The sequence below is a fragment of the Phodopus roborovskii genome, unplaced genomic scaffold (genome assembly GCF_943737965.1).
Source record: "Phodopus roborovskii unplaced genomic scaffold, PHOROB, whole genome shotgun sequence".
NCBI lineage: Eukaryota > Metazoa > Chordata > Mammalia > Rodentia > Cricetidae > Phodopus > Phodopus roborovskii.
The window spans coordinates 6815247-6834849 of record NW_026126434.1 but is presented as its reverse complement, the minus strand read 5'-3'; the positions used below and the strand labels follow the sequence as shown (position 1 = coordinate 6834849).

Below are 19603 nucleotides of genomic sequence, written 5' to 3'. Positions count from 1 at the left end.
AAGAACATGGGAGATCTTTCCATTTAATTTCTTTCTTATTATATAGGTCTTTCATTTGTTTGGTAAGCATTATCCCAAAATACTTTATGTTGTTTGTGGCTAATGTAAAGGGTGATGTTTCTCTGATTTCTTTCTCAGCCCCTTTGTCATCTGATTCTTTTGAGTTTATCTTATATCCTGCTAGTTTGCTGCAGGTGTTTATCAGCTGTAGGAGTTCCCTGGTAGAGTTTTTTGGGTCGCTTATGTAAACTATCATATCATCTGCAAACAGAGGCAGCTTGACTTTTTCCTTTCCAATTTGGATCCCCTTGATTTCCTTTTGTTGTCTTATTGCTTTAGCTAGCATTTCAAATACAATATTGAAGAGATTTGGAGAGAGAGGACAGCTTTGTTGTTTTTCTGATTTTAGAGGAATCGCCTTAAGCTTCTCTCCATTCAGTTTGATGTTGGCTGTTGGTTTACTGTATATTGCTCTTACTATGTTTAGGTATGTTCCTGTTATCCCTGATCTCTCCAAGATCTTTATCATGAAAGGGTGTTGAATTTTGTCGAAGGCTTTTTCAGCATCTAGGGAGATACATCAGTTTGTTTATATGGTGAGTCATGCTGATAGATTTTTGTTTGTTAAACCATCCCTGCAACCCAGGGATAAAGCCTTCTTGGTCATGGTGGATGATTTCTCTGATGTATTCTTGAATTCGGTTTGCCAGTATTTTATTGAGTATTTTTGCATCGATGTTTATCTGGGATATTGGTCTGTAGTTTTCTTTCTTAGTTGTGTCTTTGTGAGGCTTGGGTACCAAGGTGATTGTGACCTTGTAGAAAGAGTTTGGTAATAAGCCTTCTGCTTCTATTTTGTGGAACAATTTGAGGAGTATCGGTATTAGCTCTTCCTTGTATTTCCGGTAGAATTCTGCACTGAAGCCATTGCGTCCTGGGCTTTTCTTGATTGGAAGGGTTTTGATGGCTGGTTCTGTTTCCTTGGGGTTATAGGTCTATTTAAGTTGTTTGTCTGTTCTTGATTTAATTTTGGTAAGTGATCATTATCCAGAAATTTGTCCATTTCCTTTGAATTTGAAAATTTTGTGGAGTACAGGTTTTCAAAGTATGACCTGAAAGTTGGATTTCCTCTGTGCCCATTGTTATGTCCCCTTTTTCGTTTCTGATTTTGTTAACTTCCTTGTTCTCTCTCTGCTTTTTCGTTAGTTTAGATAAAAGTTTGTCTATCTTGTTGATTTTCTAAAAAAAAATCTTTTTTTGCATTGATTTTTTTGTATTATTTTCCTGGTTTCTATTTTATTGATTTCAGCCCTCAAATTGATTATTTCCTGGCATCTACTCTTCTGGGGTGAGTTTGTTTTGTTTTGTTCTAAGGCTTTCAGTTGTGTTGTTAATTCTCTGATGTGACTATCCTGTTTTCTTCAAATGTGAACTTAGTGCAATGAACTCTTTCAAGGTGTCTCATAAGTTCAGGTATGTTGTGTCCTCATTCTCGTTGAATTTTAGGAAGTCCTTAATTTTTTCTTTATTTCTTCTTTGACCCAATGCAATTGTGCATTGTTCTCTTTCCATGAGTTTGTAGGGTCTCTGCGATTTGTGTTGTTGTTGAATTACAATTTTAAAGCATGGTGGTCTGATAAGATTAGGGGACTATTCCAATTCTTTTGTATGTGTTGAGGTTTGTTACACCACCTATTATGTGGTCTATTTTAGAGAAAGTTCATGTGGAGCAAAGGAGGTATTTGTGTTTGGTTGGAATGTTCTATAGATGTCTGTTAAATTCAATTGAGACATAACTTCTGATAGTTCTTTTGTTTCTTTGTTGAGGTTCTGACTGGTGGTACTGTCTAGTGGTGAGAGTGGAGTGTTGAAGTTTCCCACTATAAGTGTGTGAGGTTTGAGTTTTAGTGGCATTTCTTTTACGAATGTGGGTGCCTTTGTATTTGGGGCATAGATGTTCAGAATTGAGACTTTGTGTTGATGGGTTTCTCCTGAGATGAGTATGAAATGGCCGTCTTCATCTCTTTTGATTAATTTTGGTTTGAAGTCTAACTTGTTAGATATTAGGATAGTCACACCTGCTTGCTTCTTGGGCCCATTTGATTGGAAGATATTTTCCCAGCCCTTTACCCTGAGGTAATGTCTATCTTTGAAGCTTAGACGTGTTTCTTGTATGCAGCAGAAGGATCAATTCTGTCTTCGTATCCATTCTGTTAGCCTGTGTCTTTTTACAGGCAAGTTAAGACCATTAATGTTGAGGGAGAGTAAGGACCAATGATTGTTAATGCTTGTTTGTTTTAGATTTGTTGTTAGCAGTGGTATTGTGGGTATATTTGCCCTGCCTTACCTTTCTGGCGAAGTAGTATTATCTGTTTCCTATGTCTTTGTGAGCATTGTTAACTTCTTTGGGTTGAAGTTTTCCTTCCAAGCCTTTCTGTAGGGCTGGATTTGAAGGTACGTATTGTGAAAATCTGGTTTTGTCATTAAATATCTTGTTTTCTCCATCTATAGCGATGGAGAGTTTTGCTGGGTATAGTAGCCTGAGCTGGCATCCATGGACTTTTAGTACTTGTAGAACTCTATCCAGGACCTCTGTCCTTGAGGGTTTCCATGGAGAAGTCAGGTGTAATTTTGATAGGTCTGCCTTTATATGTTACCTGTCCTTTTTCCTTCACTGCTCTTAATATTCTTTCTTTATTCTGTATGCTAGGTGTTTTGATTATTATGTGTCAAGGGGTCTTTTTTCTTTGGTCCAGCCTATTTGGGGTTCGGTATGCTTCTTATACTTTCATGGGCATGTCCTTCTTCAGATTGGGAAAGTCTTCCTCAATGATTTTGTTGAATATGTTTTCGGCACCTTTGAGCTGGGCTTCCTCACCTTCCTCTATGCCTATTATTCTTAGGTTTGGCCTTTTCACGATGTCCTACATTTCCTGGATGTTTTGTGTTAAGGATTTGTTGGATTTATGATTTTCTTTGGTTGATGAATCTATTTCCTCTAGTTTATCTTCTGCTCCTGAGATTTTCTCTTCCATCTCTTGAATTCTGTTGGTTATGCTTGCGTCTGTAGTTCCCTATGGTTTGCCCAGTTTTTCTATTTCCAGCATTCCTTTGGTTTGTGTTTTCTTTATTGTCTCTATTTCAGTTTTCAAGTCTCAAACTGTTTCCTTCATCTGGTTAATTGTTTTTTCTTGGCTTTCTGTACTTTCTTTAAGAAATTTGTTCATTTCTTTCAATTTTTGTTTGCTTTTTCTTCCATTTCTTTAAGGGATTTTCTCACATCTTCTTTGAGGGCCTCTATCATTTTTATGGCAATAATTTTTAAGTCATTCCCTTCTGCTTCATCTGCTTTGGGGTGTTCAGGCCTAGTTGGTGTAGATTCTCTAGATTCTGGTGGTGTTATGCTTATTGTCTTTCAATTTTTAGGTGTTTTCTTGTATTGCCGTCTTCCCATAGCCTCTTCCAGTAGGTGTTGGTGGGGTTCTCCCTCTCTCTATGGTACTCCCAGGTGGGCTTAGGTGGGTCAAAGGTTCAAAGTCTGTAGCTCTGGGTGGTTCAAGCTCTCTAGGAGGTCTCTCCACTGATGGGAGATGTCATTCTGTAAATATGTTTCTCATACTGGCTAATGAATAAAGCACTGTTGGCCAATAGGAAAGCAAGATAGGTGGGACTAGGAGACAAGGAGGAGAGAGGAAGTAGTAAGAAGGAGTCAACATGGGGAGACTGGAGAAAGCAGAACACCGCCCCCCCCCCCATTCTCCAGTAAGATGAGAGACCACGTGGAAATACTTAGATAAATATAAATGGGTTAATAATTAAGACAGAGCTAGTGGATAAGAAACAAGTAACTGGCCAACAGCATTGTATCAAATACAGCGTGTCTGTGTGTTATTTGGTGCTGGTGTGGAGGTGCCGAAAAAAACCTACTTGTAACAATATGGCACTGCAATGTGGCTAATAAGAACCTCCACTTAAAATTTAACAAAAGCTTAAAAAAGGGTTTTAGAAACAAAAGAACAAAGACAAGCAAGGCTTCTTGCTAACAGCATGTTTCTGGGTTGAACTCTGTTTTGCTAGATTCAAGGAGAGATTTGCATGGCTCCTTTCAGGGAGGTTTCCTGACTCAGCATAAGTGGCAAAAAAAAAAAAAAACCCACAAGACTTTTAAAGAGCTCTGCTAACAACTTACTGGTATGTACGAGATCTGGAAATGGCAGTGACCACATCTCCAAGCTGGCAGCATGCTGCTAGATGGCAGTGTAGACCAAGGTGGTGAGCACAGCACTCACTGCTGGCAGTAAAAGTACCCACCGCCATCTTGGATAGACTGCGGCTTTCATTTTAGCAATGTTGTTTACCAGATAAAGACTCATGGTCAGAAAAAGATAAAGATTTACAGTAAAGACAGATTCATATTAAGAAAAAGCACTAAAAGTTTACAGTGTGTTCTAAAATCCATGTAGGCTTGGGAGAGATAATAAAATGGTTTTAAAAAGACAGCGAGGAGCTGGGTGTGGTGGCACACGCCTTTAATCCTAGCACTCGGGAAACAGAGGCAAGCAAATCTCTGTGATTGCAAAGTAAACCTGGTATGCAGAGTGAATTCCAGGACAGGTAAAAGTTACGCAGAGAAACCCGGTCTCAAAAAAATGAAATAATAAAAAGTAAAAGAAACAGAGTAGCCTTTTGGCCGCAGCAGCCATCTTCCAGTAACTCGCCAAAATGACAAACACCAAGGGAAAGAGGAGGGGCACTCGCTACATGTTCTCTAGGCCTTTTAGGAGGCATGGAGTTATTCCTTTGGCCACGTATATGCGAATCTACAAGAAGGGTGATATTGTAGACATCAAGGGAATGGGCACTGTTCAAAAAGGAATGCCCCACAAGTGTTACCATGGCAAGACAGGAAGAGTCTACAATGTCACTCAGCATGCCGTGGGCATCATTGTAAACAAGCAAGTTAAGGGCAAGATTCTCGCCAAGAGGATTAACATGCGGATTGAGCACATCAAGCACTCTAAGAACAGAGACAGCTTCCTGAAGCAGGTGAAGGAGAACGACCAGAAGAAAAAGGAAGCCAAGGAGAAGGGCACCTGAGTTCAGCTCAAGCGCCAGACTGCTCCACCCAGAGAAGCACACTTTGTGAGGACAAACGGGAAGGAGCCTGAGCTGCTGGAGCCCATCCCATATGAATTCATGGCCTAATGTACAAAAAGAAATAAAGACCTGTACTGGAAAAAAAAAAAAAGAAACAGAGTAATAAAAAAAAAAAAAAGCCACTTAAAGATGGAGAGAATCTGGATACTGTACGGTATTATATTGTCTTTGTATCATTTGATTGATGATGGGAGATGTCATTCTGTAAATATGTTTCTCATACTGTAGGCCAATAGGAAACCTAGATAGGCAGGACTAGGAGACGAGGAGGAAAGAGGAAGTAGTAAGGAGGAGTCAAGATGGAAGATAGAGAGAGCAGAATGCTGGCGGGCTCTCTCTCCGGTAAGATAAGACCACATGGAGATTAATAGAAATGGGTTAATAATTAAAACAAAACTAGCCAATAAGAAACTAGTACCTGGCCAACAACATTATATCAAATACAGAGTCTAAGTGTGTTTATTGGGGCTGGCATGGTGGCGTCACCAGACCAGGCCGACAGGGAACACCTACTCCTTACAGACTGCTGAGGAAATAACAACTGTTAAAGGAAATGCTGCTGGATTAATTCATTTTATATGCTTTAACAATGCTTTGACTCCAAAATTTAAGTTCAAGGACTAGTTACTGGGGAAAAGGATTCCTATTTTTGTTTCCACAGAAATGAAAAGCTGTGGATTCCTTCCAGACTAACGTGGTTTGATCAAGCCAGACCCCCTGAAACAGCATTCCTGGTGACCCAACATTCAAAACAGTTGGGACATAGCAGCCTTGCAGACTACAGCCAGGATTTCTGCATCTTCTTAGGATCCCCATGACAATGCTCCTACCAGCTGGAAGCAGTTTGGAAAGAATGAGGCCCAAATTCCCAAATAATGTCTATAAATGTTTGTTTTCATTTAAATAGGCTTGGTTTAAATGGTTAATGACCTGTTGTGGTCTGTCAAGTTCTCTTGGCCTTAGCCAAATCTGGGTGTACCAACGTCGCTGTGAGACCTAGGGTGACTGTTCAGGTGGCTTGCTGTTTCTGTCCTTGCTGCACCGTTTTGGAAGTTGTCCATCCGCATTTCCTGTCTACTCTAGTATTGTTATTTTCCTTCTCAGGTCTTGATGAGGTTGAAGATTAAACTATCACAACTATTATTCTCTCTTCCTAGTTAGATATATTAGGTACTAGACTTACGTTTTCCAGCTTAGGACAACTCTATTGTAAACTCCATTATGCCCTCACCCTAGGACTAGATATGTAGGTCATTTTGTTCTCGATTTTCCTTTTCTTAGAGCACACTTGTTATTCACTGTTTTGTATATAGTTTTGTATTAAGCCTAAATCTTTTCTTTAGACTAAAAGGGGAATTGTAGTGAGGTAGTCCTTCTGTAGCACTGACCACGCCCATTGGGGGGGTGGAGCGATGGGCGGAGGTGACCTGAGGAAGGAGGTCAGAGGGGGCCAGGAAGGCGCTCTCTTTCTGGCGTGACTCGGACAGGAGAGGATCGGGTTGAATTTCCTGGTGTTCATCTGTCTAGGTTGTAAGTTATTTCTCCCTGAATAAACATCTATTCGGCCTATTTGTTTATCCTGACCCTTATTTACCGCAATATCTGGTGTCAGAAGCGGAATTTACCTGGGTTTTGCCCCCCAGGCGGCAGAAGCCGCCCCCCCTCCCCCCACCTTCCCCAACGGGCAGGGTTTAACCAGGTGGACTCACCACAGCTTTGGGACATTTGCCTCTTCCTTACTGCAAAGGAGATCTTTGCCGCTAAAGCAGACCTGAGAAGGCACTTACCGCTTAACATTTTTTGCCCATTTCCGCACGGGACTTTGCATTCGCGCAGAGCCTCTCGGCGGCACCCGCCCGGCGGCACCCGCCTGGCGGCACCCACCCGGCGGCACCCGCCCCGGCTTGCACGCGTTTCGTCTTGTGTTACAAGTAACTCCAAAAGTCCCCTTTTAACAAAATTCTGCTTGCCATAGTTTGTTAAGAACTTTTTACAGGAACCGGGATCAGACGAGCCTGGGCGGCTAGGCGCTATTTGATGACACACCTCCAGGCGTAGCTACCACAAGCGGAGATATACAACTAAAAACATCAAAGTTCCAGGACAACAGAATTACACCTAAGGTAATTGTAACATCCTTTGCAATTTAAGCTGATATAAAATCTGAGATAAATTGTTCTATAACTATGGCAGATAATTTTACTATGCAGAACTTTAGGAATTATTTTACTTCATATGTAGAAGGGATTTTAGCAGAAGAAACTTATGACTGGACCAATATATACTTTTATTTTGTAATAGCAATGGGTTTCATCATTAACATGATATTCTTAAAGAAATGGTTTGAGATTACAGCAAACAATAAGGAACTTGTACAAACCATGGGAGACTTAGTAACAAAGATTCGAAACATTAAAAATGATAGAATTCAAAGCATAGAGACAAGGATTCAAAACATTGAAAATGATGAAATTCAAAGCATAGAGACAAAGATTCAAAACATTAAAAATGATAGAATTCAAAACATAGAGACAAGGATTCAAAACATTAAAAATGATGGAATTCAAAGCATAGAGACAAAGATTCAAAACATTAAAAATGATAGAATTCAAAGCATAGAGACAAGGATTCAAAACATTGAAAATGATGGAATTCAAAGCATAGAAAATATAAAAAGAAAGATTCAAAATATTGAAGATGGCGTTGGCGAGCTGAAAGGTATAATTTGTTTAATGTCAGATACTTCAATAACCAGAACAGAAACAATGCAATGCATTAACAAACTAGCAGAAACAGCCCACTCCTGGTCGGAGGAAGCTACTAATAAGTTTAAAAAACTGGAACATCAGATAGAAAGACTAGATGACAGAATCTCTTCCATGTCTGAGGATAATGGCAAGCTAACAGATAGAACATTGTTTCTGGAAGGCAATTTACACGCCATTCAGATAATATCTAAGGATGATAAGATTAAAAACATGGAATCATTTGTAGTTGGAGAAAGTAAGAAACTGACTGATACAATGAAGTCTCTAGAAAGTTATTTGATTCAAGAAGTTCAGACACTCAAAGAAACAATGGTAAATAGATTTCAAGCTTTAGAAGACCTTCAGTCTGATACATCAAAAGAAGAACTACAGATAATAGGGCATGAAAAAGATTTAAAATTTTCCACACCATTTAGGGTCAGGGGAGCTTTCCCTGTATCTATTCATGAAAAGCCAGCAACGAAGAAACATCCAAAAGGTGTCGTTGCATATCAGTGGGAACCAATACGTATGAAAGATTTAAAAGGTATAAAGGAAGCAGTAGTCTCTTATGGCATGCATTCACCTTATGTGAAGCAATTAGTAGAATCATGGGCATGGAATAACAAGGTAACCCCTAAGGATTGGGATCAATTAATATCAGCTGTCCTTGAAAGCGCCTCTCAAATAGAATGGAGGGCTTTATGGAAAGAGGAAGCAAAAGCTCTTGAACTTCAGGGCTTAAAGAAAGGGTATAAAGCTCCCCAAGATAAAATTCTTGGTGAGGGTCTCTATGCTGACCCAGAAACCCAAGCTGCCTATGATGAACACATCTTGTCTCTATGCAGTACAGCAGCTTTGAATGCTTGGGATAAGGTTCATGAATTAGGAGAGAGGATAGAACCTTATACCAAGATAAAGCAAGGACCTAGAGAACGTTTTAGTATCTTTTTAGAAAGATTATCTAGGGCAGTACAATTAGAAATAGCAGACATAGATGCTAGGCGAATACTCATAGAATCTTTAGCTTATACGAATGCGAATCCTCAATGCAAACAGGTGCTTTGGCCTTTAAAAATGCGATCAGCACCCTTGGATGAATGGGTCCTATATACAGGCAACATTGAGTATAATGACAATAAGACTGAAGCATGGATAGGAGAAGCCATATCTAAAGGTCAGAGAAGATATCAAGATAACAGAGTTCCTTACTATGGTGACTTAGAAGCTTGGGTAGGAGAAGCCATCCCCAAAGGTTTAAAAAGATATCATAATGTCAGATGTTATAACTGTGGTAAGATAGGACATCTAAAAAGAAATTGTAGGCAAAGCTTCCCTAGAAGTAACACCCCCAGGAATGAATCAAACAGAAGGCCTCAGCCTTCTGAGTTATGTAGAAGGTGTGGCAAAGGCAGACACTGGACAAATGAGTGTAGATCGACCAGAGACAAGCAAGGAAACCCTTTACCATCGGGAAACTCCTTGGGGGGCCTCTCGAAGGCCCCCACATCACAGGTGGTTCGAACATTCCCAGTCACAGTGGAAGACAATCTCCCACAGGACAATTAGAAAATTCTGTGCCTATTATAAAAACTCATACTGCTCTGGATGACGAACTAGTGACGGAAGTTGAATCAAACATAACAGAAGGAAATGAAAAACGTATATTTTGGCAAACCGCTATAAATAGTCATAGGCCTAGATTGATAGTTAAGATGAATAATAGACTGTTTGAGGGTCTGGTGGACACTGGAGCTGATGTAACTATCATATCTAATAAATCTTGGCCTCAAAGATGGCCCCTGCATGAGGTAAATGTTCAATTCTTAGGGATTGGAACCCTGGCTCAGGTAAAACAAAGCACGAGATGGATTGACTGTATAGGACCAGAAGGACAGAGAGGGAGGTTGAGACCATATGTGGCTGATGTAATGATAAATTTATGGGGTCATGATCTATTACAGCAATGAAATACACAGATTAACATTCCTCCTGTATTAGATAGAAACCATAGACGACCTCATGATTGTGGAAAGAATACTGTTAAGTACTATACAAGACAGAGACCAAATATCCAGGCAGTACAAAAACAAAATACAAATGCTGAACAAACAGAAGAACCAAAAGCCCTACCTTTAAAATGGCTAACAGAGGAACCTGTCTGGGTAGGACAATGGCCTATGACCTCTGAGAAGTTAGAAGCTTTAAAAAGCCTGGTTCAGGAACAGCTAAATGCTGGACATATTGAGGAATCGACCAGCCCTTGGAATTCTCCTGTATTTGTGATCAAAAAGAAATCTGGTAAATGGAGAATGCTTACAGACCTGAGAGCCATCAATAAAGTTATCCAGCCAATGGGCTCTCTACAGCCTGGAATGCCCTTGCCTTCTTTGATACCCAAAGAATGGCCTATTATAGTTATTGATTTAAAGGATTGCTTCTTCACTATACCTTTACAAGAACAAGACAAAGAAAAATTTGCCTTCACGGTACCTAATTATAACAATTCTCAACCGATGAAGAGATATCAATGAAAGGTTTTGCCACAGGGAATGCTAAATAGCCCCACCCTGTGCCAATATTTCGTACAAAAGCCGTTAGAAATAATTCGTAAACAGTTTCCACAATCCATAATCTATCATTACATGGATGATATATTGTTAGCTGACTCTAAAGGAGAAATATTAAAAAAAAATGTTTGAGAAAATAAAGGAAGTTTTACCTCGCTGGGGATTACAAATTACACCTAAAAAAATACAAAAAGGAGAGTCTATCAACTACTTAGGATATAAAATAGGTCTACAGAAAATTAGACCACAAAAAGTACAGATCAAAAGAGATCACTACCAGACTCTTAATGATCTTCAAAAATTACTAGGAGAGATTTCTCAACTGCAAACCATAATTGGAGTAGAAGGGCATGATTTGAAAAACTTGAAAATGGCCCTAAAAGGAGATAAGGACTTGAATAGTCCACGAATACTATCAGCTGAAGCTGAGAAGGAATTAGAATGGGTAGAAAAGAGGATACTAGAAGCACATGTGGACCGTGTGGATCCAAACCTAGACTGTATTCTGGTTATATTACCATCTAGAGAATATCCTTCAGGGATTTTGATGCAGAGAGAAGATATCATATTAGAATGGATATTCCTACCACATAAACAGAATAAAAAACTGAAAACATATATAGAAAAGATCTCTGACTTGATTATAAAAGGTAAATTAAGACTTCGTCAGCTAATAGGAAGGGACCCAGCAGAAATTATAGTACCTTTAACTAATGAGGAAATTTCTTCCTTATGGAAAGATAACGAATATTGGCAGAGAGCTTACAGTAACTTTTTGGGAACAATTAGCAACAACTATCCCAAAACTGAGAGAATCAAATTCATAAAGAAAACGATTTGGATTCTTCCACGCATTGTAAGAAAAACACCTATTTCTGGAGTTCATACATTCTACACTGATGCAAATAAATCAGGTAAGACAGGATATAAATCAGAAAATATTAGTAAAATGGTTCAAAGCCCTTACAATTCTGTACAAAAGGCAGAATTGTATGCCATTCTCATGGTACTTATGGATTTTAAAGAACCCCTCAATATAGTTACTGACTCTCAATACGCAGAGAGAGTCGTTTTACACATTGAGACTACAGAATTTATTCCTGACAATACAAAATTAACTTCATTGTTTATACAGTTACAAGATACTATCAGAAAGAGGACTCATCCTATATATATAACACACATCAGATCCCATACGGGTCTGCCAGGTCCTCTAGCACAAGGCAATGATGAAATTGATCGTTTATTGATAGGAAGTGTGCTAGAAGCCTCAGAGTTTCATAAAAAACACCACGTGAACAACAAAGGTTTAAAAAAGGATTTTTCTATCACTTGGGAACAAGCCAAGGAAATAGTAAGGAAATGTCCTACTTGCTCATTCTATAACCAAACTCCTTTACCACCAGGCAGTAACCCTAAAGGTATAAATAGGAATGAAATATGGCAAATGGATGTGTTTCATTTTGCAGAATTTGGAAAATTAAAATATGTACATCACACTATAGATACATTTTCAGGGTTTCAGTGGGCTACTGCTCTGAGCTCTGAAAAGGCTGATTCTGTTATAACGCACCTTTTAGAGGTAATGGCCATTATGGGCATACCTGCACAAATAAAAACTGACAATGCTCCAGCATATGTCTCCAGCAAATTGAAACAGTTTTTTGAGTATTACAAGATAAAGCACATAACTGGTATACCACACAATCCTACAGGACAAGCAATGGTTGAGAGATCCAATCGTACTTTAAAAGAAATGCTCCATAAACAGGCAGGAGGAACCAAAACACCCAAACACAGATTACATAATGCTTTATTAACATTAAACTTTCTTAATGCTGATGAAAAAGGAAAAACAGCTACAGAAAGACACTGGACAATAGAAAAAACTTCTGAACTAAATCAGCCAGTGTATTTCAAGGATGTACTGACCTCAGAATGGAAAGCAGGATATGTGTTACGTTGGGGTAGGGGTTTTGCATTTGTATCTACAGGAAAAGAAAAACTATGGATACCATCTAAGTTAATCAAGATCCGAGTTGAACAAGAGAAGCATCTTAATAAAGAGAAATGACAAGTCATCCAACAAACTAGGTCCTATGAGGTGTGCGGAGGCCTCTCAAAGGTAGGGGAAGTGTTCTGTTCTTGTTTTTACAGGAAAACAGAGAAAACCTATCATCAAACAGCCAAAAGACACTGAACATGTAGGTGCCTACAGAAGAGAAGACAGCTCTTCAGAAACAATCACTTAAGGAAGCAGAATCTGATATATGGTAAAAAAAAAAAAAAAAAAAAAAAAATTTAATTGTAGTAAACTATTTCTATATAGAAATCTATTTCTCTCTATTATCTAGTATTCCTAAAGTCCCAAATTTTGTAAACCAATGCTGGCTTTGGAGTTGGATTTGGCTCTCCTTCTCTAAATTCAAACATGTTGTTAAGATTAAATTCATGGTTTCTGCCTTAAATCAAGAAGCCAATTGGTGTAAGGCATAAAAAACAAAATCTGGGGACTCATATCTTATGCAATTTTCTCTCTCAAATCCTAATTTTCTCACATACTTTTAATGCTTATTGTTGTCTTTCCCTAATGCATACCTTAAAACTTAAAAATTTTACTTTAATATTGATGTGTAACTTTTCCACAAAAATAATAACGATTCCTAACAACAGTCTTTGAACTTTCCGGAAAGAAGATGGGGCCCCACATCATCATTTCCACTTGACTCAACCTGATGCATCGGAACTACAAACATCACCCTAAAACCGGTTTGATACTGTTTTGCTCGAGACAACTCATGACTAGCTAGCTGTAATGGTGCACCTTTTTATTACACCCTGGCCAGTTTCAAATAGAAATACAGTCAAGAATTTTCTGCCACACAGTGACTAACTACATATGTCACAGCCAGTTCTATTGAGAAATTTGGTTGCTAAAAATTTTCTTCCTACAGGATCCATTGGAGCAATCATCGTCCCATTTCAACAGGAAGTAATCTTAATATGACTACGCCCCCTTTCCCTACCCTTGGAAATTTGGGATAATAGTCATCGTCTTTGGGTTGGTTTTAGTTATTTGGGATTGGGTGATGCTTACACTCGGGTTTATCTTTTAGACAGGAATAGGGAATGGTGGGTAAAGGTATGGTTTAGATGGGATATAAGTAGATTAGCCTATTTCCTTGAGAATTTGAGTTTGAATGAGATAGTATTTTACAGCTTACATTGTTATGCATTCCTATGTGGTAAGCTATGTAAAATTAAGTTTATATTTTGTTATATTGTGTTAAATGTTTCCACTTATAATATTTATGCACATTATTTTTTACCATATTCTATGTATGTATACTTTTCTTGTGTTCAAGACATTTTGTATATTGATACAATTTGGGATATTTATCTTGCTGCCCTTTATAGTTCTACCTCTTGTCTTGACACTTATACTCTACCTCTATTTTAGGGATTTACATGTAGGTATATGTAAATAGTTATATTGTTTAAGTATTTGTTCCTGCTTTACTCAGGAAAGTTTTAATCAGTCTTTTTAGCTAAGTTCCCGAGTATTATAGATTATCTTCACTCACATTTCCTGTACCTATGAGATTAGTCAGATATAGATGCTTAATCTTCAATCCTTCATAGACATGCAGAACATGGCATTTAAATGTTTTAGTATTAGTACTCCTTTGACATGAGACACTGTTGCTCCTGACAGCACCGTGCATTTTCCCAAAAATATGTTGGACACTGTTGTTGCTCCTGCTGGAGTTCAATCTCGCCTCAGCTAATGGCCTGTTGGGCATAGAATTGCCCCCACCTTGACCACTGATTTGGACATGCAGTCCTATGTGCTTGCAGGAGACAAATATAGAAGACTGCTTGACCTTGCCAAGTCAGGGTAAGACAGCCATTCTATTTCCCTGCTGTTGTTGTGGTCTGTCAAGTTCTCTTGGCCTTAGCCAAATCTGGGTGTACCAACGTCGCTGTGAGACCTAGGGTGACTGTTCAGGTGGCTTGCTGTTTCTGTCCTTGCTGCACCGTTTTGGAAGTTGTCCATCCGCATTTCCTGTCTACTCTAGTATTGTTATTTTCCTTCTCAGGTCTTGATGAGGTTGAAGATTAAACTATCACAACTATTATTCTCTCTTCCTAGTTAGATATATTAGGTACTAGACTTACGTTTTCCAGCTTAGGACAACTCTATTGTAAACTCCATTATGCCCTCACCCTAGGACTAGATATGTAGGTCATTTTGTTCTCGATTTTCCTTTTCTTAGAGCACACTTGTTATTCACTGTTTTGTATATAGTTTTGTATTAAGCCTAAATCTTTTCTTTAGACTAAAAGGGGAATTGTAGTGAGGTAGTCCTTCTGTAGCACTGACCACGCCCATTGGGGGGTGGAGCGATGGGCGGAGGTGACCTGAGGAAGGAGGTCAGAGGGGGCCAGGAAGGCGCTCTCTTTCTGGCGTGACTCGGACAGGAGAGGATCGGGTTGAATTTCCTGGTGTTCATCTGTCTAGGTTGTAAGTTATTTCTCCCTGAATAAACATCTATTCGGCCTATTTGTTTATCCTGACCCTTATTTACCGCAATAATGACCACAACCAATTTTTTAAAGAGAATTATGGTGAAGATATGAATACTTTGTTTTGAAATGGATTTTCATTTATTGATACAATTTAAGGTCAATTTTGTGATATGTATATTTCTCTTGTTTAGGTATTGTGTTTATATAGCTCATTTAGAAATGTAATGTATAATTAATACAGATTATAGATAGTTACCTATAATAGTCAAAACTTATACTGTTACTTAGGATTTCTAGATATATAGAGATGTATTTGAGATAGATAGGCATTCTTCAAACCTTTCAAAGACCTACAGAATATGGCATTTAAAATTTAGTTCCTCTGTTTCCCCCATTATCACTCTATAACACTACATTTATCTTCCCTTCCTTGAGAGATCCTCTTCTGCCCCAATCCCTAACTAAGTGCCTAACCTCCGTGGCTGTGAATTGAAACACACATACCAAAAGTTTAAAGGTAGGGCTGGAGAGAAGGCTCAGAGGTTAAGAGCTCTGACTGCTCTTCTAGAGGACCCGGGTTTGTTTCCCAGCACCCACATGGCAGCTCACAACTGTCTACAGCTCCAGCTCTAGGGTATCTGATACCCTCATACAGACATACATACAGGCAAAATACCAATGAACATGAGAGAGAGACAGAGAGAGAGAGAGGGTGGAAGAAGGGAAAGGAGAAAGAAAGAGAAAGGAAGGAAGAAGAAAACATGGAAATTACACACACACACACACACACACACACACACTTAAAAGCTAATATCCACATGTAAGAGATGTCCATTACTAGCTGTCCCAGTAAGATTCTGTTTTAACACAAGTATGGTCTGCACTGATGAGACCATGCTTCCCTGCCCAGGTCCCCTTCACACAGAACCTTTGCATATTGGGAGGGAGCCAAAGGCATTCTGCCTGCTTGTATTATGGAACTTTGCCCCCAAAAAGCTGCCCCTGGGCCTGCTGGGCAGCAGTGAGCTTTTTCTCAACTAGAGAAAGCAGCAAATGCCCCGGGTTGGATGTTGGTCTGGGAGTCTTCCCAGCCTCATTCTCTATAAATACTAAAAGCTGGAGGTACATGCTGTGTAGCTAGAAGTAATGGAAATTGCAGGACCATATTCCCTGTGGACCTGTGTTCCCAAGGCAGCAGACCTGTGTCTTACCTGATACAGAGACAAGACAGAGAGATAGACAGAGACAGATACACAGAGAGAAAGAGATTGAGAGATTTACTATTGTGACTTCCAGGCTGTAGTATCTGGAATTAATGAAAACCAAAGCAGTGAACACATCTTCAAGACATTTTCTTGATTGGATTCTGTAAGGTGGGAGGACCCATCCAAAATCCAGGCCACTCATTCTGGCCATAGAAGATGTTGAAGAAGGAAGTTTTGGCTTTTTGGCTGATGTCCTCACTCTCACCTGAAAGTACATCTATCTTGGTACTACAGCCTACTATTTTTGGACTCCAGCATAGACTGAAGACCAGCAGCTTCCTGGGAATCCTCCAGGACTAGAGGATTCTAGCACCATATTAGGACTGCTGGACATCCAATCTCATGGACCAAACAGCTACTGGATTCTTGGCCATTCTGTTGTGAGTTAGTCATTGTTGGACAACATATACTACAGCCACGAACAAAAGAGAAGGTTATATATGCTTTGCTCTGGAGAAACTTGGCTCTAGAGTCATGACATTGACCCACAGAGCAATACAGAGACCTGTTATAGAAAGCATACAGTGGTGTTAAATGCCCTGTGTTTTAGGGAGGGTAGTCCCTAATATTGTGAACTGGATTAGGGAGAGGAAGGTCTAGAAGATTGATTGGCTCGTCATTGAGACATGGTTATTCTGTTGTCCAATTTGCCTGAGCCTGTTGCCTCTGGGATGGGGGCAGGGTTTTCATGGTACCTACAGGTCCTAAGCACCCAGTAAATTCTTCCTGAATTATATCAGAGTGAAGAAGTCTTGAGTAGAGTTGATGCCAGGGACCTGAAAACACAGAACCTCTGTAAGAGATTATATGAAAGCCAGTTGGCCAGGGGGCAATGAAAGTGGAAGTGAGTGAAGAATATTACCCTCTAGCATGAGGCAGAATCAGGCCATTCTCTTAGCTTGAGGAATATGGCAGACAGCTGCCAGTTTCACAGCTTTTCTACTAAAATTCTTTTCCATCCCTTTAGAAAAAATGTTCTGATCCATCTCAGAGTAACCTCAGAAGGAAATTGGTAAAGAAAGCATACCTCCTCTCCTCTTTGTCAACAACATGTTCTACTGTCCCACAATGCCTGCCATCTAGACATGACATCAACAGCTCTGCAAAACAGCTGGGGCAGTTGTTCCAATTCAGGCAAACAGCTTTGCTACCGCCTCTTCCTGTGATGTTGAGCCAGAGTTTGTTGTTGTTGTTGCTGTTTTGTTTTTTCTAATATTCTTTGCAGCTTCTTTGCCCCATACAGAAGAGAGTTGCTTGAGGCCCCATCTCCAGGAGACAAAAGGGTTCTTATGTGAAGCCTTTGTTCAAAATCTCCTTGGCATTAAAGGAGATGTGATTCATTCTCTTAACTGGTAGGGTCTATATTGAGAGCCTACTATGTGCCACATTCCCTTAGTTCTGAGGTTCTGGAAAGCTGCTATGTCTCTAAGTCACCTTAGTTTCTACCTAGAACAATCTTATGGAATGAATGGTAGTTCCCATTGCCTACCACTTATGCCGAGTTTCAGTGAAGTCTGGGTCTCACCCTCCCCATTCACAGATTCCAAGTTCAGAGAGTCAACTGACTACAGACCAGAAATATTCCCACAAAAATCTCTGTGTGTGCTGAGCATGCGTGGACCTTTTCTGGTTGTTTCTGTCCACTGAGCATTAACATCTTAGTATTGTTTACATAGCTTTCTCCAAAGCTAGAAGACAAAGAGTGGGCACTCAATTATTGGACAACTGGAAGTCCTTCAGAACAGGGGTGTCACAAAATGGAAGTTTCACAGGTACAATGGATGAGACATAAGGAACAGATGAGCCCAGAGGAGGAGAATATAGCTCAACAGTCCACACCTATAGTGCTACAGTGAAGCTACAATGAAGCCTTGTTACTTATTCTGAAAGCAAGTAATAGCAAACACACACACACACACACACACACACACACACACACACACACACACATACACACACACAACATCATTAACCTAAAAACAGAAGAAAACCTCTTGTATCAGAAGAGCCCCAGCAGTGACCACAGCAAGAGGTCAGAGGCTGCCACACTGCCTGGTACAGTAGGGGGTCCCGCGGCCCCTCCTCCTCCAGCCCTGCTCTCTCATCCACCCCTTCCTCAGACACAGCTTCCACACCGGATAGCCAAGGTTCTGAGTAGCATCCTGCTTGAGGATCAGGCCTAAACTTGCCTGTCCTTGCAGTGAAAGTAGCTTACCCCTCCAGTGACCCTACGTGTGTCACAGACAAGCCCTCTCCAGCTTTATGTTCACCATTCTCTACCTACAGGCCCTGAGGATAGTCCCAGGGTGAGTGACTATTCTGCTTGCTTCAGGTGCTTTTATTACATTCTGAGTCAGTTACTTCCTAAGCCACTTCTGCAATAGTGAGGTTGACATCCGGTTGATGTCCAAGCAAACAGCAAGTCTACAGCAGTCAGAACCCTGGAATTGCTCCTTACTCCCCAAGTGACATTGTCATCCTTACACTTTCCTCATAGCAATGAGGAAAAGTCACTGAAGCTCTGACTCAGCAGCCAGATGTCAAAGGTTGAGTCCCAACTCTGGTGATTTGAATGAAGCCCATTGTTACTCAGCATCTCTAGGTGTCAGTTTTTCCACCTGTAAAACAGGTTGAAATGACTATCCTATCAGCTGGTCGTGAGGAGTGTAAGAGTTAGCCCATGCAAAACATTAAATGCCTGGCTTGTACTTGGTGAGTACTTGGTAATGTCAAACATTTTGATTTTGTATTTAATATTAGAATACTCTCTGCCTCAAGGCCTGACTCCCATATGTATTCTTCAGTAGATAGTCTCTTGATTCCAAACTTGGATCAATCTCATGCTTTCATGGGATTTTTTTTGTTATTAATTTTGTCTTTCTTAATTTATAAAACACTAGTAAGTTTTAAATTGTACAGTAGTATTTATGTAAAATATATTCTTGTCCTAGTTGTGTAAAGTTAAAAAAAAAACAACAAACACAAAAGCAAGTGATGAAGTATGAATATGATCTAACTTTGTTCCTGACCTGAGTTACACAAAATGAGAAATAAAATGTGAACTCCTGGAACACAGGAAACAGGGTGACTAACCCCGATTCCATTGACAACTAAGGGCTGTCATTTCAAGAAAAGGCATTAGATGTGGAGTTATATTATTTTTCCCTCTTATCAACCCTATATTGAGAGAGAATTTCTTTGTCAGTTCTGGTTCCAGCTTTGTAGCTATAATCATTTCATGTCTTTTTTAATTTGCATTTCTCCTTTGGCTCATGAGCCTTCTAAGTCCAAATATATTATTTGCCTACTCGGCTTCCAATCTCAAACGCTGCTC

The 19603-nt window shown here is 39.7% G+C and overlaps 1 pseudogene; it reads left to right on the top strand.

The window, feature by feature from the left end:
• The first annotated feature begins 4700 nt into the window (after positions 1–4700).
• Positions 4701–5231, top strand: LOC127223858 (60S ribosomal protein L21-like; annotated as a pseudogene).
• Positions 5232–19603: the final 14372 nt, after the last annotated feature.